Source organism: Heliangelus exortis, chromosome 14 (assembly GCF_036169615.1).
Source record: "Heliangelus exortis chromosome 14, bHelExo1.hap1, whole genome shotgun sequence".
In the NCBI taxonomy this organism is placed as follows: Eukaryota; Metazoa; Chordata; class Aves; order Apodiformes; family Trochilidae; genus Heliangelus; species Heliangelus exortis.
Window position 1 is genome coordinate 10,647,029 of NC_092435.1, and position 23,693 is coordinate 10,670,721.

General features: G+C 38.5%; 1 long non-coding RNA gene across 1 annotated transcript; it reads left to right on the top strand.

The window, feature by feature from the left end:
- The first annotated feature begins 1,118 nt into the window (after nucleotides 1–1,118).
- Nucleotides 1,119–23,654, top strand: LOC139802635 (uncharacterized). Its single transcript, XR_011728731.1, has 7 exons — nucleotides 1,119–1,238; nucleotides 1,727–1,825; nucleotides 2,988–3,142; nucleotides 5,383–5,551; nucleotides 14,521–14,629; nucleotides 20,691–20,851; nucleotides 23,368–23,654. It is a non-coding gene; the product is annotated as an uncharacterized lncRNA (long non-coding RNA).
- The last annotated feature ends 39 nt before the right edge of the window (nucleotides 23,655–23,693 follow it).

Here is a 23,693-nt window from a genome sequence, read left to right on the forward strand (position 1 = left end):
CACTGATGTACTAACAGAGGCTAAACACTGACTGAGAGTCTTATGCAGAGGTTCTGTGACGTTGCTAGTTCTATTCTATCCAAAAAAAGTGCCATTATTCCATTCACTTTACTTTTTCATTGTTTAATTCCTTTCTCAAATTATATTCTTCCCTTTAGGTATCATTTACAATCCCCTCTTTTTCTTCTGAGCTGGAGGTTAGTATATTAAGTGGGTTTTTTGGTTGGTTTGTTTTTTTTTAATGTGTCAGGGGTTTTTTATATAAATTTTTTTGCTTATCTTGAATGTATTTCTACTTTGAAATTTTGATCTAAAACTACTTAAGCAGCATAATTTTTTTTTTTTTTTACAAGAAGAGAACAGCAGAGGGAGATGTTCTCTAACTTTCTTACTATCAACTGTTCTGAAGTATGGAATGAAAATATTTTACCATGTGATTTGAAAAATATCTGAATACAACAACTATTACATTGTGTTTTGAACATTTTGGATCTGAAAACAGAAGCTGAAAGACTGTTGAGAGCATCCTAGAAACTTAGCATATGCTCCAGGACTGAATTTTGTTGTGTTTATTCAGACACTTGCAAAGTTTTACATACATTTAAAGGGAGATATATTTCTGATTCCATAAATTTAAAAAAAAAATCACACCAACATTGTTTTTAACGCATAAATTTTATAGAAACATTAAATCAATTTGTGGGTGTGTCAATCTTTTCTGGATTTGGAGTCTCTGAAAAAAATACAGTCACTCATCATTTTTAAATTTACTTTTGAAGTTCAGCTTTATTTTTCATTCATAATTCTGGGGGTTTTTCTCATGGTGATTCCTCAGGGCCAGTTCTGGAATACTCATCATATATTTCAGGATGTACTGAGCTGCAATTCTTTCTTCTCCTTATAACCATCCTTTCCTGCTTCCTTTTTCTTTCATTGTCCCAGCAGCCTGGTCCCCACTTTCCCCCCCATCCTGCCCACATCCAGCTTTCTCCCCCAGTCTCTCTGCATTCATCTGCAGTCTTTTCTTTTTTGGATACTCCTTATCTCAGATTGCAGTCTCATTCTCTCTTATCAATGACTTCTGACTCTCTCTGCCATCCCCTGCCATCCTCTGCCATCAGGTTTGCTTGTACTGGACCTCAAGGGATCTGGGATCATCCCATTCTTGTGCTCTCAGTCCCAAGGAAAACATGAGGACAGGGTCAAGCCACCCCAAGCAAAATGTTCACAGCAAAACTGTAAGTTTGGGATAAGTTAAATATTTACACTGAGGCTGGTGATAAAAGTGGAAGTGTTTCTGGCATGCCCAGAAACATACATTTGGATGTTGTGGGGCTTTTTGTGGGTTTGTTTTTTTTTTCCTTGAGTGTCATGTCAAGTGGATGAAAATAGGTTTTGTCAGAGCAGACATATGGATTCCTTCCCAGCTCCTTCCAATAGGGTCCTTGTGCCACCCCCCAGTAACCTCATTTGTAAGCTGGGGAAGCAATACCTGCTGCCTTCCTATGGTTTTGCTCCAGAATTGGGTCTTTGAAGCCTGGTGGGTTGGCAGCCATCCCAGTCCACCTGTCCCTCAGGGAGAGGGGGTTTGATGGGGCTGTTTGTCTCTCAAATTGCTGATCTGTTGGTCAGACATTTTCCCAGCTGGAGAGCCATATGTCACCATCACTTCTCTTCCCTGGCTTTGATTAGGCATTTTTCTTTCAATTAAAATCCAAATTGTCAGGTTTTAAACAGGAGGATGAAGTCGTGCCCACTGGGAGATAAAAGGTGAAGCCCATAGGAGCTGTGAAGTGAGCACCCGACACGAGTGGACCTAAAGCAGGTACAGAACTTTAGACCCAGCAGGATCTCTGAGAAGTAAAACTTCTGCTAATACCATGGAATTACACACTCCTAATGAGTACTACAATGGAATTTCATAGATTAATGAATTACTACCTTTGTTTTTCTTTTTCAGAAGAAAGAAATAAACTATTTGTTAACCTTGTGTATTCAGGCTATGAATTAGTTAATAGGCAAATTAGTGTTACCATTTATTTTCAATTGTCTTTCTTTCCTGTATGGGTGTTTGTACACAAAGATGTTGAAAACATGTTCTTGAATTAATTTGGGGTATGACAATATGAAAATTGGTGGTACATAGATGACATTCATCTCTCTAGTTTTATAGCAAGTAATGCAGCATTAGCATTTTTTCCCCATCTTCAGTCACATTTTTTAGTTATTCCTGCTGTATTGTTTTTGCTATGGGGGTGCTGATGAGTGCAGATACCTGAAGCAATTGTCCATCACTTTTCATAAGAGAAAAAGGTTCAGAGAAAAGAATTTTCCAGCATGGACAACATGAAGATTTATGCAGCTTTTTCTCAATCAGGAGAAAAAAAATATATGTGGCACCTTTTAAAGAAAGGTGCCTGCTGCTTGCTGGGGTTTTTTCCATTACCATTAGTTAAAAAATCAACTGTCAGCCATGCTGAGGGGGAATGCTTGCTACTGTAGGAAGAACACTGCATTTTTTTGACTTTTAAAACCCAGCAGCAGAGTGTCCATAATTCTTGGTTGCAAACTGACAGGTGAATGGGGATTATTAAAGACCAGGACTAAATTTTCCTGGAATTTTCATGTGCAGTTATTTAATTTAGGATTGTACTTATCATATCTACTTGATGCAAGTCATGTAATTGCATTATACAGGTAAACCTTTATATACAATTTTTATTTGCATCCAAAAAGCAAATGTCATTAGGGAAAATAATTTCAGATCAGCTACTTTTGCATGTCTTCCTGGCTCATAAGTGCCTTTTGACTAGTGTGGAAAATCTGATTATAAACATAGCAGCATCAAAGTTTGAATTAAAAATCCACCCCCTAGAATGAGCAGTAAGGCTTAGATGATGGAAATGAAACTGCTGGGTTTTGTCTTGTGTGTAGTACAGTCTATTTTTCGTTTCTGTGGGATCTGAAAGTTGTTTTGTTTCTTACAGGAAAAGCTATCAAGAGCTGAGTTTCAACTCTGTTCTTAGCCCTTTATAAATTGGATATTGTGTGCACTTCACTTTAGAAAATGTAATGAGGATCTTCACAGTGATGTCAAATGATGAGTGAATGGGCTCATGAACAACTGCTCACTGAGCAGCTGGTAAGTCCAGGCTTCTTAATGTCACAATTTGGTTAAGGAGGAAAAAGATCTTGGATCTGATGTAGCACTCTAGTGTGCTCCTGCTTGGACACCAGAATCATAAAATCTACATGAAAAAAAGGAGTTTCAGTGATTGAGCTGTGGCAAGAGTTGCTGCTTCTCCTTTATGAGTGGCTGTGCCTGCACATGGGGAATTTCTGCAGGTGGAATTGTTGCCAAGTCTCACCCCAAGAAGGTAAAAAAATCATAACCTGACTACCAATGACCACTCGACCAAAAAAACTCTGCACAGTTTAAAACTGTAGAGCAAAAGACATTAAAAATATCCCAACCATCAGATGTGTAGGAACTCTGGAACCTCAGGCTCTGGCACATGTTTTTTCCACATGTCTGTCAGATCTGAATGTGTTTTTTATGACATGTCAGCAGGACATGTCATTTAAGTGTTGATTTGGGGGGAACCAACATTGGGAAGTGAACAGGCTTGCCACTTGCTGAAGAATGTTTGAATGACAGCTGCTCTGCTTTCCTAAATTTCAGCAAGAAAACTAGTTTGAAGTTTCCAGGAGTAAATCTGTCAGCTTTTTGATACAAAGGAAATTCTGAAGGGCTGGAGCATTGACAGAAGTGGGGGTGGGAGCACCGTTGCAGACCAAAAATCAGAAATACAGATTTACTTTGCACTTATTGTTGCCATACTTTAGAACCCAAAGCAGAATGGGAGCACTTTAAGGCCATTGCTAGTGAAAAAGAAAAAATGTAGAAGGTATTGGGGCTGTGTAACCTGCCTTCTTCACTACAGCCAGTGAAGATCAGAGTCAAGGCAGCCCTGAGAATGCAAGGCAAAGAGCAGAGCTGTGGCTGTGCATCCTCACCAGAGGGACCAAGCCAGGACCTACCCTGCATTCTGCACTTGCCATCAGCTTATTGCTGATTGACTCCTCATTAATCCTCACCATCCTCAAAACTCTGAGTATCTGGTGCATGGTTATAAATTAACAATGCTTTGGGTATCATATCTTTGTTTCTGCAACTGCTGCTAATGAAGTTCCCCATGTGCAGATTTTATTTAAATTCTCCTTTTCTTTTGATCTTGCTGTTAGTATTTGAAGTTGCCTGATATTTATCACAGTGTGCTCACTACCTGCCCTACTTTCCCTGGTGCATACCCCATGGCCCTCTTGCTTAATGCTGAACTGGCAGAAATGTTGGCAAACCTATCATAGAGAAGCTGATGAAGTCAGACTAATGACTTAGGCTGGGTTCTGAACTTCAAGCTTTTGACATTTTGGTTGAGGTGGTTTTTTCGGGGTTTGATTTGCTCTGGGAGGAATAAAAACTCTCAGGATGGAAGCAGCTACTGAGCTGGCATAGCTAGTCTGGCAAATTTAACTTAGTATTTGGTGAGCATTCAATGATACACCAGGGAGGCCTTGAGCAGTCAAATGAGTATTTTAATTCATAGTTTTCAGTGTATTTCTCCTACTGTTAGGTTACTCATTTAAAAAGTGGCCATATTTTCCTGCCAGGAGCATTTAAAAAGAAATATCTCTCATTTCCTTATAAATGAAGGGAAGTGTTACCATAAGACAAATTTGTGATGAGTGTTCTTCTGTTGGTACAGATGGCATCTGTGTATTTTTATCACTGTAAGTCACTCACAGTTGGAGTCATACTGAGTCCAATATCTTGCTTTATGTTTATTAAAATAATCACAGCTTTAGATATGATATTAATCACTCACTTCTTTGGAAACATTTGGATTGGTAGATGAGAACATATTTATTTTGAGACAGCAAACGATACAATTATTTTCCACATATTTGTAAATTTACAAATAATAAACTGTATTGCAAGGCAGTGAATTAGTAAGCTGAACTACTGATTTGTAAGCCTTATTTTTCTCATGCAATTCATTGCAAGTGCATGACTGATAAATCAGGACTTCAAATAATACCAGGAAATTAAATGAGGATAGTTACCTACATTTAAACACACAAAGTACATTTTTTTTCCCCAAAAATCCCAGTATGTTTGTAAGATTCCTCAAAGGTCTTGAATGTTTTTTTTATAACTGGATGACTACAGCTGTATTCCAGCTCTGAACTGGGAACAGTCCACAGCTGACTGTAAGTTGCAGGGGAGGAAAGATTTTAAAGACTAGGTTTTCAGCTGGAAGACAGAACCTTAGGTCTAGTAGATTTGGATCAAAATACCTTTTTATTTCCCTCCTTCTGTAGTTTCCTGATGACTTGTTTGGCTGTGAGCATAACCAAAGGAGTTTACAGACTCTCCTGCATTATACAGGGGATGGATGCTCTCAGATGAGGAGTGCCCTGCACCTTCCTGCACCTGAGCCAAACCCCACAGCTCTACATGCCTACATGCTACAACTCTTTGCTTCATCTGGTGAGTTTGTCTAACTTGTCCTGTCATATCTACATAAAATGGACTATGAATCCCTGCAAATGATGCTGGCAATGTTCCAGGTCCCATCAGAAATGAGCTGTGGGCTGTGCTCCCCTTGGTCTTTGGGAAATGGTAAGGAGGGAGCAGATGCACTTCAAGCTCTCCAAACGATCAGCTCTACAGCCTGAAGCAAACCAAAAAGAATCATTTCTTCATTCTCTCAAATGCAAAGCAGTGGCCCCCTGCTTTCCATAGGACATGTGAGGGTGTACAGAAGCTGTAAGATGATGCCAACTGGTTGTGTAACCCATGTGACCTGATCAAGACAGACGACTTCTTACTCAGTTACTGCTTTTTTCATAATTAATGCAGTTCTCTGTTCTGAACCTCAACAATTACCCACTTGAATTAACTTCTAGGGAATGGTATTCAAAGTATGAGATACTTAAATTTGGCTAAGAGGTAGCCAGACGATTTTGCACCACTAACATTTACTGAAAACTGTAAGAAAATGTGTGTTTCTACAGGCAGACACACCCGACCGAACCAGTTTCAAATTTGTACACACTTGCATTAGCAAATTGTAGCTTGCTTTGCTCAACTGAAGTATGAGTCATAAAGATATCAAAGAAAGTAACATCCAAAATTCCACTTTAAGAGTAACAGGTAATTATCAAATTGGTTGACTCAGATGAACAGTCTTCTTCATAAGCAGAATTATCTCAAATGACCTATCTAAATATGCCTTTCCACAAAGGGCCAACACTTGCTATCCCTGTTCATGTCAACCCTCCGAGCATGTCAGCAGAATTATTGAAAGGGCAGGGTTCCAGGGTGGCTTTAGCACTGCTGGGCTACTTGCACGTTAGAACATGGGAGGTGGGCTTTTTTTGTTTCTCTCTTTGTTCTTGTAGTACATCTAATAAATGTACTTTACTGTTAAATACTCCAGATACACCAGGAGGATATGACATTTGTGTTCGTGGTAGAAAATGTAGTTAGAAAGAGTTCCCTGTCTTCACTTGATTGGTAAAATTCAGTTGTCTCTAATGGAAGAGGGACAGCTTTTTCAGTCCCATTGCTCTGACAGGGGTAATTTCATTAACTTCAGGGCACTTACTCAGTATTTACTGCCTTATAACTGAGTTCAGAATGTGCCCCCTCAGATCAGAAAGGGCTCAGAAAACAGTTGTGGGAAGATCACACTGCAGAAGATTGTCATGGGGAGAAAGGAATACTTCAGAAAATTATTTGCTTCATTAATTTTATCAGTATTTACACATGGATTTATATGTACATAGTTGCACCTCATAGAAAAAGGAGAATCAAAAGTTAGAGAATTCAAGCCACTGTGGTGAGCTGGGATCAACTTTGCCTGGAGCATGTTCTGTGAGGAGCCAGAGCTCTCTGTTAGCACCTCCTGAAATTAAATTCTTGCACTTTATAATGAAATGCAGGCAGTAGATATTAATGGTTTGCTTTGACTAACCTCAAATTCATAGCAAGTTGGGAGGAAAGAGGATGATCCCATGTATATATCTTTTCCTACTGGCTAAGAATATTCACTCTGTTACCATTGTAATGATGGATCTAATGTGCTCACCAGTTGGAATACTCAGACAGTGGGATTTTTTGTAGGAATGGCTTATAAAACCTTTCATGTTGAGGTGTTCCTAATGTCTAAAGTAAACCCAGATGCATTAAGTATACAGTATTAACCTGGTATGTAACAGAAATTAATGTCATTAAGAGATAATTGGTTATATTGGTAATTAAGTAACATTCTCTAGGAAGTATAATGCATGTAATTTCACTATATTTGTTCAAATGTCATGAATATTAAAATACAAACAAATTCTTCAAAAGAGCACCATGCAGCTTTAGCTTCCAAACTTTAATTTTAAAAAATGGCTTCTAAGATGGAATTCTTTTCCTGACTAAAACATCATCTAGTTTTGTGTATTTTAACAACCTTCATAGTATTTGGAACAAAGAGCTGGAGCTATAGGAGCACAGGATTTACACACTACTGTGAATTATTTTGGAATTTCACTGTGGAAGGATAAATATCAAACATGTCTTTTAATCTTTAAATGGCAGTTACCTCAGTAAAGTACTTTTTCAGTGTATTTCTTTACTATTTCCTTTTTCTACCTTCTTCTCTTCACTCAGCACAAGATACCAGCTTGCATTAACTTCTGGTATAATCTATATAATAATGTTATGATGTAATCATATTTTACATCCCAGAAAACAGTATGGGAACTCCTTAATTATTTCTTGCACTTGATTGTAAGTGTGGAGCAAGTCTAAATCAAAAAATCATATTTAATTAACACAAAAAAAACACTACTGGAGTAACAAATTAGAAATTGTTGGATACAAAGGAGCAGAGATGCTCTCCCCACATCTGCAGGAATGCACTCAGTGACTTGTTAGGGCAGACTGTACAATTTTTCTACCAAATTTTTGTAAGATTGCTATTACAAGATAGCTGCCATCTGTAGCTCCTTTGAGTGAGACCAGCTGTTCTTGGGTTATTTTGATCACATGATTGCAAAAATTAATCTTTTAGGTTTGGATTCGATCCAAAATAAAACTTGTAAAGCAAAAATAAACTTACAAAGTGTGACACCAGGGGCCCTGCTTGTCCCTCTCCACTCAGTGGCTCTTAACACTCTGCATTCTGCTTTGACTCTTTTGTAAATGTGAATGCATATACAAAAATAGTGTCAAAACCACTTTTAACTGGGTTGTTGTGATGCATATATAGCAACAGGTTATACAATAACATATAAACCCTCTTCATTAGTTGTTGCTGAAGCATGGGTTTGTAAAGCTGTCTTAGACATCACATAAGAAAGATATTTAATATATAGGATAAAAAGTACTCATAAGCATTACATTGATTTAAGAATTCTTCTTTAACTTGTTGGCTTGAATACAAGCATGAGGTAAAAAGGATGCATGAAGAGGAAATCATTGGCATCTATTTACAACTTTTATCAAGAAAGTAATTTAGATTCTTGATGTCAGAAAAATATAAGATACCAGGACTGAAATGGTATTGAAATCTATATGTGAAGTACATCCAAGTAATTCTGCTAATAATTAAACTTCCATATACTGCACTGTTCTGTTTACCTAAAATGTTATTTCTATAGGGTGTTTACTCCCTACAGATAACATCTTCTGCAGGCAGTCCTAAATATTTATCTTGACAAGGTTCATAGTTTAAAACCTATAATAATCTGTTGTTTGTTAGGATTATAACCAATTTTTCCTATTTGTATTTGTGAACACAGGCTCAACTGCCTGAATACCATGACTCACTCCATTGGGAGGTGAGTACCACCTCTCTTCCTACTTCTTGTTTGTGTTTGCTGGCAAGTATTTTCACATGCAAATGCCTGACATTAACTCTGTGGCTTAATCTTCAGGCCTCATGGCTTGAAATCCATATTGCATTAGGGAATATTCAGTAGTTTTGAATGCCCTTTTACTGGCTTGGAACATTATGTTGTTACCATCTTTTCTACTGAAGCTCAAAAACATAACCTCTCTTCATTTAATTTCATTTCTCCTGAAGAAAGGGAATATATCAGATGGAATAGTTAATGCAGGGACTGGTTTATGTTTTTGATAATGCAACTTGTTCTGCAGTGGCTATGGACAGGTTAGTGCATGCCTATAATTATATATGGTATAAACACATTACAGTGGTAGTTTCTATAGGCACAGTTCCAGGAACAATCTGGGTTTGTTCTAAATAACAAATATAACACCACTGCAAAGTGTGGGAAACAGGGCATAACTTCCAGTAAAAATGCTGGTGCTGGGAGGACTGTCAGCTGGCTGTTTTGCACATAATAATGCAAGGAAAAAATATTAATTAATTGGAGATTGTTAGGAAGGGGTTGGAGGTAATTGTTTTGCCAAATTAGTAGTCTTGAAGATAAGACTGAGTTCACTAGAAAATGCCTTAGTGACACTATTTGGCAAGAACAGATGACAGGGAGGTTAACCAGCTGGTCTTCAAAATAATTGAAAAAAGCCTGTTGTTGAGAAAGCCCCTCCTCCCTCCCATCACTGCTCCTTGCCTAACTGCCTGGAGCTTCAGGTACATCCAGTGATGGACATGATGGAGAAAATGCTGAAGCATTTTAGGTTGCTTACACAGACCCAGCTGGGAGATGCTTGTGGCTCTTTGTGACCATGTTCTTTTTTCATTCTGAGAGCCAGTTTCCTCTGCAGCAAGGTGGCTGTTGGAATTCAGACATTAGCTTCTGTTAGATCTCTGCATTTCTTAAAAAAAAAATAATGATGGTTTCTTCTAATGTTTCTTCTCTATTACTGTTTTTACCCTTGTCCCATCGGGTTGGAACACAGCAGATCCCTTTCTTTTGTAAGAACTCTCCACAAGAGTCTGAGGAGGATTTCCTAACCAGTAATAAGGATATTGCTGGTGGGTTTTTTGCTTCTTGAAGTGGCTCACTGAAAAACAAATGTACAAAACCTCACAACAAAAGGCACAGGCTCAGATAATGAGCTGCTGCCTATGCTGTAAGGCACTGGAAATGCATAAGGAGAAGAATTTATCATCCTGTCATCTCTGTCATGACAGGAACTGCATTTGTCCCTTGTGGACAGAGTTTAGTGCAGTTCTGGTGGACTGTGCTGATCCTTTTCCAAACAGTTCAGGATGAGTTTGAGAGGTTCCAGTGTCAGGGCTGGATTGACCAGAGAGCCACTTGCGAGCAGATAGAAAACCTGCAGTAGCAACTGCTGAGGTCCATTAGCTCATCCTTCCTTTTCCACTTTTAACTGGTTGAGTGTTTTACTCAAAGGTCTGGAGGACAGGTTTTAAAACACCCTTTTCTTGAAGGCACTGTATCATCACTGTACTTACAGAAGGAAGGAATGGATTTATCCAATCCAGTTTCTTATACGGGAAGGGAAAATGGTGTAAAAGTCAGAGTAAAAGTCAATTTCTTATTCTGGGTCTGCAGCTACAATATTATGCTTTATGATGAATCACCTACCAACCCTTTAATTAGTCTGCCTTCTCTGGTATGACAGTTTTTCATGGTGTCTACTGACTAAAAGGAAAAAATATTTCACATTTTTCTAAGGATACGTAGATTCAGGGCAATGGCAGAGTATAGTTGTTGTTTCATTTCATTAATGAGTAGGAACTGGGGAATTCTTTGCAAAGGTTCTCTTTAAAGAGAGAAATTTACCACTGTATGTTCCAAGAAAATATTTTGGACAGTATGTATGGTCTAGAACACCTGCTCTGTAAAAACTTTCAGAAACATTGGGCATGTGATCTTGGCTTGGTCTCATAATAATTTTGGTGATGATGCTTATCATTCTTATTACTCTTATTATTTTTGTACAGCTGATTAAATGTCATAACACTTGGAAATTAATGTTCTATTTAATTACAATAGGACAGCTGCTAGGTGAAGCGATGACTTCTTCATTTCACTGCCTTTGAAGTTTAACTCCACCCTACAAAGCACTTTCTTCCTGATTTATACCCATCCTCCTCTCTGTAAAATGCTTGCAAAAGACTGAGGTGGATTGCCATCCACCCAAAACAACACCAATGTCACGAATCAAAACTGTTTGAGTCACAGTCATATTGCCTAGTCACTTATCTTTCCCAGTGCTTTTGGGCTAAAATAATTCTGAAATACTTATGTTTCTGCTCTACTCTTAAAGTTACATAGCCCAGTCCATTCTATAGTTCTAGTGATATCAGACCATAAACATTTGAATTACATACATATTCTATTAAAATAAGCCAGCTCACCTATGTGCTATGTTATTTAATAAATTTGATCTATTTTCTATATAAAAACCTCTAAGGTGGTTTCTCTCAGGTCCCTTATTTTGTGCTGTATTTTCTCAGTCATTAACCCAGTCAGTAGTGACAAAGCTACTTCAGATTCAAGGTTTCTTTTTAAATTTTGTTCATATCTTAAGAACCACAGAACTAGGAAACTTCCATAAATTGTAATACAAAATTGATCTCAGTGAGAAGAGTCAGGTGCAGGACATAAAACATAAACCCTGATTTGTGAAGTTCAGGCAAACATTTGAAGATTTTTATTCAATTTTATTGATCATCTTCAAATGCTACACGGAGTAAAAACTGTAGGAAGGGACGTGTAAAACTATTGGTGCTCACAGCTTTTGGAGGTAATGAACTCAGACTTATGCCATGAATTTTAAGTTCCTGTGGAAGAATTTAGAAAAGGAATTATGGCCCCATGCTGGCCTTTGTTTTGCACATCAAGGTTTTGAACCTGAAATGAAATGTCTTCTTCTTTCCCCTTTGGAAGGCAGCAAGTTGGAATAATAAAGCTCTCAGCTTTAACACTGCCGTGGGGCTCTTGTGGGGTTTTTCTAGCAGGAGCTGATAGTTCCTGGTGTACCAGTCCCTCCTGGGCAGCTCCCAGTAAAGGAAGGGTCTCACCCAGTTGGAAACATCTATTGCAACCAGGTCCCAAACAGCTTCTCTGACCCCAGGGCACTTTAGAACTTCTTGAGCAAACCCAAACAGCGTCCAGGCTAAGTGTAGGGATTTGGGGATTCTTTGGAGTAGTTTTGCAACCCCTGACTAATTCTGAGTGTCTGTTTGGTTTGCCTGAGGAGTGATAGCCTACCAAAATAGTCGAGTGCTCTTTCTGCTAGTCTTTCAGGTATATCTGGAGGAAGTCTCTGCTTTGTTTAGGTTTTTGTTAGTTTTTTGGGTTTGGGTTTCTTTTTGGTTGGTTGGTTGGTTGGTTGGTTGGTTGGTTGGTTGGTTTTTTTGGTTGGTTTTTTTTGAGGTGGATATTTCTTTGACATTATTAACTTTGTCATCAAACATTCCTTAACCTGTGAAAGGGAAAGGAAATAGCATCCTTCTCTCTGTCCACCACAAACAGCTCTGGAAATTCTGGTCTTAAGCAGCAGCAAGAGAAATTGAAGCTAGGAGAGGAAAATGCTCCAGTGACAAGAGTTAAGCACTGCAATGGGGTGTCTGCAAAGGTTGGTTGTTGCTGGAAAGGGACTGGAGAACTTTTCTTTAAGAAGTGTTTAGGTGTAGCTGATCCTGCCTTGGCAAAGAGGAATGGCTGACATGAGCTCAGAAGGTCCCTTCCATTGTCGAAGAATTAAGAACAGACACAAAGTGTGCTCCTGTCTCTTCAGTCCCAGCAGAGGCTGACTTACACTTTTTCCTTGTCAAGGCAGAAGTTATGACCCTGGTCTGCTTTTATTCTCTTGCTTTATTGGCTTATTACCTATTCTGTTTGTGTGGCTTGGAGAAGCAGGTTCTGCAATTGTGTGCCACGAAGATAATCGTGGGGCTTTGTAGTTCTCTTTCACTTTTCTTCTGAGACTGACAAAGCATCTTTACAATATGAATGGAATTACAGCAGTCATTTTTACAGGCTTGAACTGTCAAATCCTTAAAAAATACACCAACATATGGAAGTCCTCACAGAAATGTAACAGGAACAGAGACAAGTTTTGTGTCCTCAAAATCCTGCCCCTCAAAACTCTGATTACTTGGAAAAAAACAAACCCAAACTGTTGACTCTGGGAAGCTGTTCTGCATTTTTCTCCTAGAGTATATGTCATGGACAAATTCAGTGTTTGTCATTAGAACCCTGAAATTCTTATCTTTGAAACCAGGACAGTTTTTCCAGGTGGAAAAGTGTTTAATTCCCTGGGATGGGGGAATGGTAGCTGAATTCATTTGACAGAGAGCTCTTTCATGTCTGAAATCCTAAAATGAAATTCTTTGCACGTGTTTATGCATTGGGTGAAATCAGAGGTCTTAGTACTGTGCTTACTGAACAGCTTTTCTGAGATATAAATACCAGCACATTCTGCTAAGTTTCTAACAAACAGAATGGTCTGCTCCAGCCCAATATGCTCCTGTGTTAGAGCAGATTGGAAGAGTACACTTCAATGATGGGAAATGCATTTCAATGTTATCCAATGGTGTGTATGGTTTATAAATTTAGGTACATTGTGGGTGTATAGAAGCTGATTGTATAGCATTATTCATTACATGCCTCCTATAAAGTTTTGGCTCCTATTCTGTTGAATGATTGCACATTAGCATTCTGCTTAAGCTTTGGTGCGTGAGGCTTCCTGCAGAACCTGCTTGAACTTGTCCCTCCTGCTTAAAGAATATTCTTTCTTCTGCTACTGTCATCAGAAGGACTTACTATTGATAGCTGATGGTTTTCCAGTACACTTCCCAGTTCATAAAACCAAACTGGATGCTCACAGCCCAGCCATGTCTCTGAAAGAGCATCAGTAGGTGGGGAGATGGGGGAATGATGGATCATTTACAGAAGGCTCCTCACAATTGCTTTCTACTTTGGCCACAGGTGGAAGGTTCCTCTGTGTCTTTCTGAGTGATCACTTGGGTCATCAGCTGACTTGCAATTAAAATAATAAGGCACTTGCTAAGTCAGGACTTCTGGAAGTGATAGTCTAAATTGCACTGACCACAGAATTAGTAGTTTGTGAATTGGTAGCTTGTGGGGGAGAACAGTTATTCTCTCTCTTCCCTCTCAGTCTGCAAAACACATGCTTCTTTCTTCTACACTGAGCTGGTTTTAGCCACATGCTCTCTGGTGTAAAATGTTTTCATTCTACCTTGTGGTTAATCTTCCTTGGAGACAGAAATTGGGCTGCTAGGAATGGGGGAACATTTTTTTTTTGATACAGTTAAGATAGTGGTAGTTGTTTTTGTTACTATTATTATTTTTATAACTGTTATGAGGTGAGAATTTTACCAATTGTTTTAATGGCTGAGAACAGTTGATAAATGAGCAAAGCCAAGTCTGGCATAGACCATGCACACAAAGACCTACTTTTTGAGCCTTCTGTTTTTACTTGAAAAAAAAAATTCCAGTGTTTTTATCTTAAAATAATAAATCTTTTTTTTTTTTTTTCAGATAGCATAAGTTAGCACAGAAGACCAATATCTCCTTTACAAAGAAAGTAAAAATGTCTCAAGCTGATTATCTCCAACAGTCTCTCCAGTAAGGACCACTCTCACTGCAGGTATTAAAAATTATCTCTTGTTTTTAAGATTTTTATGAAACAGTAGTCTTAAAATAAGAGTCTTTTTTGACTAAGGTTTTAAGCCTCTTTTAATTTGGTTTAGGGCCTGTACCTGTTTATGACTGAAGATTCTAGTTTGATCACTAAGAACAGTTACAAGTAAGGAAGTGTCCCAGGTGACAAATGTTCCAAGCTGCTCATATCAAATTCAGGTAGGTCACTGCCTGAAGTCTCTAAATAAGAGAGAGAATGGGGAAATGTTGCCACTAACTTCAGCTGCCTTAAGGTTAGGGCCATGCACACAGCTTTGGCTACTTTCAGCACTGCTGAGAATGCCAGAAAGGAAGGAACAAGGCTCTGACAAACTGATGCAACAGGAGTAGCTTACCAGTTGGTTAATAACATGCCAGTCACAGAGATATTAAGATTTTTGTCTTTCTGAAAATTCACTTCAGGCTGAATTTCTTCACTGAATTTCTTCACTGAATTTTCACTGAAATTCACTTCACTGAATTTTCTTCACTTCTACTGCTTCACACAGTGCATTCCAGAATCTCTTGATTTCTAAGACATTTGTAGGAAGGGTTTATGGCATGCCAGTGTTACAGGACAAAAGAAACTGAGGGTCTAATCAGATTCTTCAGGATGGAACTTATTCAGCAATATTACATAGGGTTGTTTTAATGTGTGTGTAGGTATACTTGCTTTTTAGACCTGTATTCTGACAAGCTGTGCAGGTAAAGACTTTTCTTGACAAATATTAAAGTGCAAATAAAAATAGTTGTCAGAAAAACAGTTAAGTGTGAGCCAGATAGCAGAAAGCAGAGCAGGAAAACTGAAGTGTGAATAAGTTAAAAGTAGAAAACAGAATATGATCATACTGATGTGCATCTCAGTGAAATGGAAAAATCTTTTGGGGGAGAAGTAAATAATCTGATCCAAACATAAAAGCACCATCCAGTGTAGACTGAAGTAACAGCATGAGGTTTTGGTATTGTGCACATGTAAACTCAGGCACTTATGTAAATCATCAGTATTCCCACAACAGGGAACCTCTTCAGAGTGCTGCTTGCTTAGAATAACCAGTATCTGCAGATGATAGGAAAGTCCTCATTTGTTCAGCTTCTTTAAATGAGGGAACAGAAGGCAGTTAGTGAAAGCCAAGACTCCTTCATCTCTCACTGCTCAGTAGACTTTACTCTTCCTTATTTATTCCTTTTATGGGATCTGTGTGCATAAAGACCCACCTTAGAGGAAGGTGCAAAGTACAGCATTGCTCATAATAAAAGAGTAATCCTCCATATCAAGACAGGTTGGTTTAAAACATCATTTACAACCCAGATGAATGTGATTATCCAGGGGAAGGTACATGGGGGAGCTTGCACTCACAGAATTAAAATTTTCATTATTGTGTGTGACCTCTTTGAATCATTGGTGCCAAAGGAAATTTGTGGATGTGAAGAAAAGAGTGCTCATATGGATAGGTTAAAACCCAAATGGTGAGTTGTGTGTCACCCTACTGTGTACCTACAGGGTTCCTGAAATGTCAGAATCAAAGGGGTTTTGACAGGGTGATGTTTCAAATTCTGAAGCTCATGTTCCTCTCAGGGAATTAGAAGTCAAACCAGCTCTGCCAGCTGATGGCACAGGAGAGTCCCTGCCCCTACTGTTGGGAGGGCTGTGCTCACATTTTGATGATGTGATCTCTGAGGCACTGATCATTAATCATTCATCTGTCAACTTCCATCCTCACAGCCTCATATTATACAGAAATAAGGGGGAAGAAGAGTTACAGGACTAATGTTTGTGCTTCCTAAAGCCCATTTCTAACACTGGGTACATTCTGCTGGCTCAGGGCAGTGAGTGGTGTGACTGGCAGCATGGCACAGGGTTGCTTCTACCTTGGCACAATTAATTTTTGTCTTCCAAATTGGGTTAAAGGACAAAACCCATTGGCCAGCTGCTATGTTTCCAACTGTCATGGGTAAAACAAGTTTGAGAATAGACAGTTAGTGGAACTAATTCAAAATAAAAAGGCCTTCCTCACACGAAAATAAAACATACATTTAACTGAAATGCTTTGATTTTTACTTATTTCCAACTTTAAATGTAGATAAAGAGTAGTTACAAAATTAACAGCACACTCAATCCCTATCAGCAAAATAATCTCCCCTGTTGAAGAACGAGGATAGGTTAAAACTCGTCAGGTTCTTGTGGGCTTAAAAAAAAAAAAAAAGAGAAATTCTGATACATGCCACAAATCATTCAGCGCAATCAGAAAACCAAATATTCATCACCTTACATAAGGCTCCTCTCTGAATCTTTTCTTGGGCTAGGTAAAGTCTTTACTGCAAAAAGGTTTTAAAAGATAATAAATTTTTATGCCTAGCTGGGTTATAAAAGCTACGAAACCTTCCAGTAAATGAAAGCTCTCCTAAACAAAATATCAAGTCCAATTTAAAAGAATTGCTTCGTGTTGTTTACACTGCCAAGTTGCTGATCATGCATAAAATTGTTCTCTTAATAATGAGCTGGATTGAGTAACACCCATCATCCAAAAATGTTACCTTGCAGGAGATCTACATTTTAATCAGCTGATGAAACAAATGTGGGAGGATTGCCACGAGCTCTGTTTCTGAAATCAGAGAGAAGCAGCTACAGATCTACAGGGGGGTAAAAAAAAAAATAAAATAAAGAGCTATGAAGTTGGTTTCTTGCTCTCTGCCTGACCAGTTAGAAAAAAACAAAAACAAAAACAAAAAACCCCACAAAAAAAATACCCAAGCAAAACCAAGCTTTCTTTAAAAGGACACAAATGGAATAATTTTTAAAAGTTAAATTCCTCACGATGTTGTACTTAAGCAAAACCAAAAGCTTGCTAAGTGCAACCATCGCTTGGAAACTTTTTCACATTACATAAGGATAAAACAGCATAAACACTGTACTCACAAAAAATGTTGAAATGTCAGGGATAAGTTCTAGGAATATAGCAAAATTTAGGTCACTCCAAGGGAGAGGCACTAGAGAAAATACCCCTACATTTCATGATAGAAAGGTACACACAGTCTTTATTTAAATGTGTTTAGCTAAATAATATTACATAAAAAAAGAGGATATACAGGACATGAGATGGGGACAATGTGTTTCGGTTTCTGCTGGATACTGAGCAGTGTGCCCACAGCAGCATGAAACAGGTTAAATTATCCCTATCCCAATTCCTGTGACCACACAGCCTGAGCTATTTAGATATTGTATTCTACGTATAGCTGTGACACAGATTGACCAACAAACTGTCTACTAATTGCACTTGTTATTTTAAATCCCTGTCTTAGTAATGCTTAGTAATAGAAATTTTACAGCAGCTGAATAATATGGAAATGATAACACATCTGGAATTGAGTATGTCTTAAACCATTCTATTCTCTTGATAGGTTACTGGGTGGGAAAATAGTCTATAAAATCTATGGCAGATTTTATTTACAGATGTTAAGAACTTATTCCTGTCCTTTTAGTAGCTGTATAGTTTGAAATATTTTTTTAGACAACATTTTTCTGTGTAATTGTCTTAATAATTTCAGATTATCTCCAAAGACAGACCAGCTGTTTCTCTGGCAGTTTTAGTCATGTATAAGTAAAAGCAAAGATAAACAAACACCTTGTCCTGTTCTCCCTGAAAATCTAAAGTACCAACATTTATTTTAAAGGATATCACAATCACATCTCCTTTATCTCCTTTAATAAAGAGGATTTTTCCTTAGGCAGTCTGTCCAGGAGAGGGAAATGCAAATTGTTGCTTTGGAACTGAAATAATTTCCTGCTCTTTGGTCATAATGAATGTAATATCTTTCCTTGGCTTGAAACTTAAAAGTATCTTGCTCCACAGATCAGCTGTTCCTTACTGTGTTCCCCATGACTCCAGGCCCTTTGCCTTTATCAGTTTTCTTAGAGCATCACCAAAATATAAATTGGAACAGGCAGCATAATATCAATAGGGTTTTTTCAACATCATGATGACAAGAGTTTAGCATCATCTTTTCCTATTTATTTTGCACTAAGCCTTATTGTTGGATAAAATCCTGTCTTTAGCATGCAGTATTATATTCGGAAGTTATTCTTTTGCAGTCAATATTTGGTAAATGATGAGTGGTAGTGCCTCATTACAAGGAGGCATTAATTCTTTAGCATGCTGAATAAGGTTTTAATGGATTTGAGAAGTTGCTCAACATGGGTTTGCTTTTTCTGTTTGATCAGCAGTCTCATGCACAGTATTAAGTATTTGGAACAAAGTAAATTGATTAAGTAACCCCAACAATTCAAACAGGAAAGTGGCTAGAACAAAAGAGTGAGATCTGTTTAAGGGCAAGTACAGTGTTCTATTATTTCACTGCACAGAATGGAGTACATGCTTTTGAGCTTTTGAGTTGTTGAAGATATTGACAGCCATCACAAAACCAGAGTCCTTATAAAACAAAGTAACTCTATTCTGTCTTGTCACTCCATGTACTGTTGCTATACTATAATACAGAGGTTATTTTTCCCCTCTGCTGGTATAGCAAAAGTAAGAGTGTGTTTCCATGTTCCTTGACAACAGTAGATTAAAGATCAACCTAGCTATTAATCATTAGATGCTGTTTCTAAGTCTAGATTTCTCATGTGTATTCTAAGGATTTAGGTTTCTTCTTGAAGTGTCTAGACATCAATTGATATCACAATTTATTATTACAAGGGATGTATGGATGAAACAAGAGAGTTTCCTTTCAACCTTACAATAAGCACTTTATGGTCTGATCACTATGTCTTATCACACAATTAATACCAGCACAGTAAATTATAGTCCTTTAAAAATACCCTAAATTCTCTTTCACCCTTTCTGCTTGCTGAATTTTCTTGCCACTGAAAGACTGTATAAAGAGGGTTAAAATTCTAAAATCACATATGAAGCATTTTAGATCTTGCTAGCTATGCCTTGCAGGATGTCTTGTTAAAATACATTTCTAAGTAAAATAATTCAGCAGATAAAAACTCATTGTGGATGAGTACTGTAATGCCTGTATGGAGCACAGGAAATGATGGGCTCTGAGCAGCCTGTTACTGCTGTAGTGCAAATCAGGAGAGAGAACTCTAAAGAAAATAGCAGCTTAGTGGCAGTCAAAAAAAGCAAATAAAATATCAGAAGCTATTAGGAAAATAACAGAAAAAAACAAGTAAGTATCATCACACTGATGTATAAATCCATGCTTTTTGCACTTTGAAATAGTGTGTAGGGATTTATTGGAACTGGAAAAAGGTCATGAAAAGGGCATTAATCACTAACAATATGGAATAACATCTCTGGGAAGAAAATTGATTAGGGCTGTTTTTTTTTTCTAGTGTAGAAGTGAGAGGACTTAATGGCTAAATGATAAAGTTGCACAGGGGAGCAAGGGGCTGTTGAAGTAGGAGTCAGGGCCAAGAGGAGTTTGATTTAGTAGCAGATCTGCTAAAGTTCCAGAGGACTTTGTGGGTGAAAGAAGTTTGCAGTCATTCAAGGGGTGTCCTGCATCCTGTCCTTAGGAAATACCCAGAGCTGAAAACAGGTGGGGAGAGTGTTGGGAGAGAAGTGTTTCACTGGCTTGTCCTCTTCAGGCCCTTTGTGGAATATACTGACATCTCTTCAGCATCTGCTACTCCTCTTGAGATCTAGCTGACCTGGAATAGTTGTTCTTATGTTTTAATTAAAAACATTAACAGCCAACTAGTGCTGGCTTAAAACAGTATCAAGGTATTTCCTAAGAGGTGCTTGGCTTTTTTTTTTTTTCCTCCTTTCTCATGGGAAATAGAGTATGTTGTGATTGCAACAGCTTGAACCAGAAGGGCAAAGGATCAGGCAGTACAAAGAACAACTTGTCATCCTTTCTCCTCTTGTTTTCTCTCCTGGAATTTTTGTGGAAATGTGGCAAGTGGGGCTCCAGGTGCCACAGAGTTAACACTCCCCCTAAACTAGCCATGTTTTCCCCAACCAGCCAGATCTTTGGTCAATGTTTGTTTGTTGTTTTCCCCTTCCCCACTTGTCTCCTAGCAGCTCCTCTGTAGTCCCCTGCACCCCAGAGTGTTTGCACATGTCCCAGGAGGTTCAAGCAGGAGATTTGTGATCCTGATGCTCCAGAGGTGTCTGTATGCAGAGCATCTAAAGTTGTTTAATGAAGGAAAGAGGAATTAGAGGACAATGATACTCCAGAACAGGTAAGCACTGCTTTATTACATAGTGTTTCTGTTTTCCCAGGAGGCAGGCTGCCACCTATGTTTGCAAAAAAGTTGATTTAACTTCACTGCTTAGAAGTATTTACATTCTTCCCCCTTTCCCTGAGCTGTCACTCCTCCATCCTTACATATATTCATATTACAAGCAAAATCTGTTTTCATCTTCTATCCAATTCATTCTCCCTCTGTACTTCCAGTAAAGCATTACTCTGCATTCTGCCTGATGACAAATGCCACACATGTATCCATACAACATTAAGGGCAAGAAGGCAGTTGAGAAGCAAATGCTTTGGAAGAAAAAAAAAAAAAAAGCCACTCATATCAGGAATTGCAGTTTGCTCATACAAGCAGTTTTCATAAAAGGCAAGATCATGAGGCCTGACCTGCGTATAATAGGCTATGATAATCACTAAGTAATTTTTGCTATAAACATGCAACTTATTTGAAAGACAATGATCTCCTTGTGGTTTAAACAGCTAGTTCTAGACACTTGCCATCTTGTCTGAAAATACCTTGCTTCATCTTTATAGGCAATCAATGGTGCAAAGCTTTTGTTGGCTAAACAGGAACAGAGCCCAGTAGCCAGGCTGTCCCAGCCATCTGGAATGAGCAGGGAGGTGGCACCTTCCTCAGATTCCTTTCTCTGGCAGGTGTTGTCCCACTATCAGCACAGTCTGATCCAGGTAGCCCAGGGTTAAGAGGTTAACAGGAACAAAGTGGCTGCACTGGGCTATCTGCATCAGTGTCTGCAGACAGGAACCTTCCACCAAACCTCAAGAGCATTAAGGCTCTTGCTTCAAAGGAAAGATCAGAAAACCAAAGCCTCTACTTACCAGCTGGTCCTGACCTTCCCTTCAATCTCTACTTCAATCTCTCTAAAGCTTTCCTTTCAGCTGAAAGCAGATTTTTATCTCTGCCTCACCAAGTTGCTTATAGGATGCAGCTGCCTGCCAGTTTGTTGCCTTCTTAACCCTCTCTTTCCCAACCCTTTCGTTTTCCCAACTCCAAATGACAAATACTTTGAAGAATCTAAGTATAGACACCAGAAGATATTTCTTGTAGTGGTCTTCCCAAATGAGTATTTTTGTCTTCCATATTATATCAAAACAGAGATTTATTCCTCCTAGCCACAGCTGTCAGAGGAAGGAGTCTGGCTGAGCAGGTAACACCCTGTAAGATACAGAATGCAATATCACTCGTGGGTTTAGATGTGTATAAAGCTTTGGTCACATTAAAATTCAAGTACTTTGTTTGAGGCTCTTTTCATTAACTGGTACAGATCACTGTGCATATATTACTTACTGTTGTTATTTATGAGTCCAATAATCCTTGCCACATCTACAAAGTTTTCCGGAAGTTATTTTGGATTTCCATTACAATGGGATGACTTGGGGCTTGCTTTCTGCTGAGCCTTGTAAGAAATTTCAAGGACACTCTTTATTAAACAGGGCACTATCCTGCACACTGCTCAGATCCTGGAGCTGGCTAACCAACAGCCTCTGCCACATTTTCAATTACAGCACATTTCCCCCTGAGGAGTAATACTGTAGTTTCTGTAGTTTCCTATTGAAGCATAAACCAATTTATTATGGTTTCTGTGAAACAGAGGCTGGGCTGTTGTATTTTGTTGCAGAGATGGTGTTTTTGGAGTTGTTTTGTGAGAAGCCATCAGCAGCTTTTCCAAGCTGGTGAACCAAGAATGAGGTTTCAAGATTTTCTTTGCATATAGTTGGTTTGAAACCAGTGGGATAGAACTCACCTCAAATGCTTTTTATGTACAATTATATGCAAACTACATGTCTGTTTTGGTTTAATGCCTCGAGGAAAGGTGAAACTTCTTGTATTTGATGAGTATCTCTCCAGATGTCACAGTACCTTAAAATGCTGAATTATTGTAGGGCCTCATCCTAAAATGCATGGCTTCCCAACTGCCTGCTGAGCAGATTTGGTGAGCATTAATTTCTGAGACAGAGCTTTCACTGAATGGCCAGTGCAGTGCCATGGAGAATAATGCATGGAATAATGCCATGCATCCAATAATGCATGGAGAATAATGCCATGGAGAATGATGCTCCAGTGCATCAAAGGGGTTTTGTTAGTAGTTAGAGAAACTACTTGTTTTTTGTGTGACCTAAAAGAGGAGTAAGCAGGTAGAGGAAACAAATTGACAAATTTAAGAATCTAATGTTTATTATTAAGGATAATATTTGTTACATAAGCTTCCACAATTATGTTATTGCTACATAACTTTGTTCTGCACGGAAAAGTTCTGGGTTAGGGCTTGCCTGATGCAGGCAAAGGAACCCAAACCAAAATATGCTGGATTGAGCAACTAACTGGAGCTCAGGTTCTTCCTCACAAAGAGTGAGATTTGGAAAAGAACTGACTCCATCCTTTCCAGATAAGCACCACGTTGTAGCCCACCTGTAGTGAGCAACCTGCTCCCCTAAGGCTGCCTGTCCAATTCACACATTCAGAAAAAAATTCTCATTTTCCAGACGGCTGCTGCTACAGGCAAGTCTGCTGCATGCGGGAGAAGGCTCCTGCGGGAAAGTTCACAACCTCCTCTGAAAAGTATTTGAGTCCTTTGATTGAGTAGCTGATAACTATGTATGTACTCTTCCCCTACACACCTTGTAAATAGACGAATAATAAGTAGATGAATAACTAAATAGATGAATAACTAGATGAATAACTAAATAGATGAATAACTAGATGAATAACTAAATAGATGAATAACAAAGGGCTTTATTCAACAGCATTATGCTTTATTTTTCTCTACTTTTTTTCCCTTAGCAAGGGTTCATTACGGTGGTACCAGAGA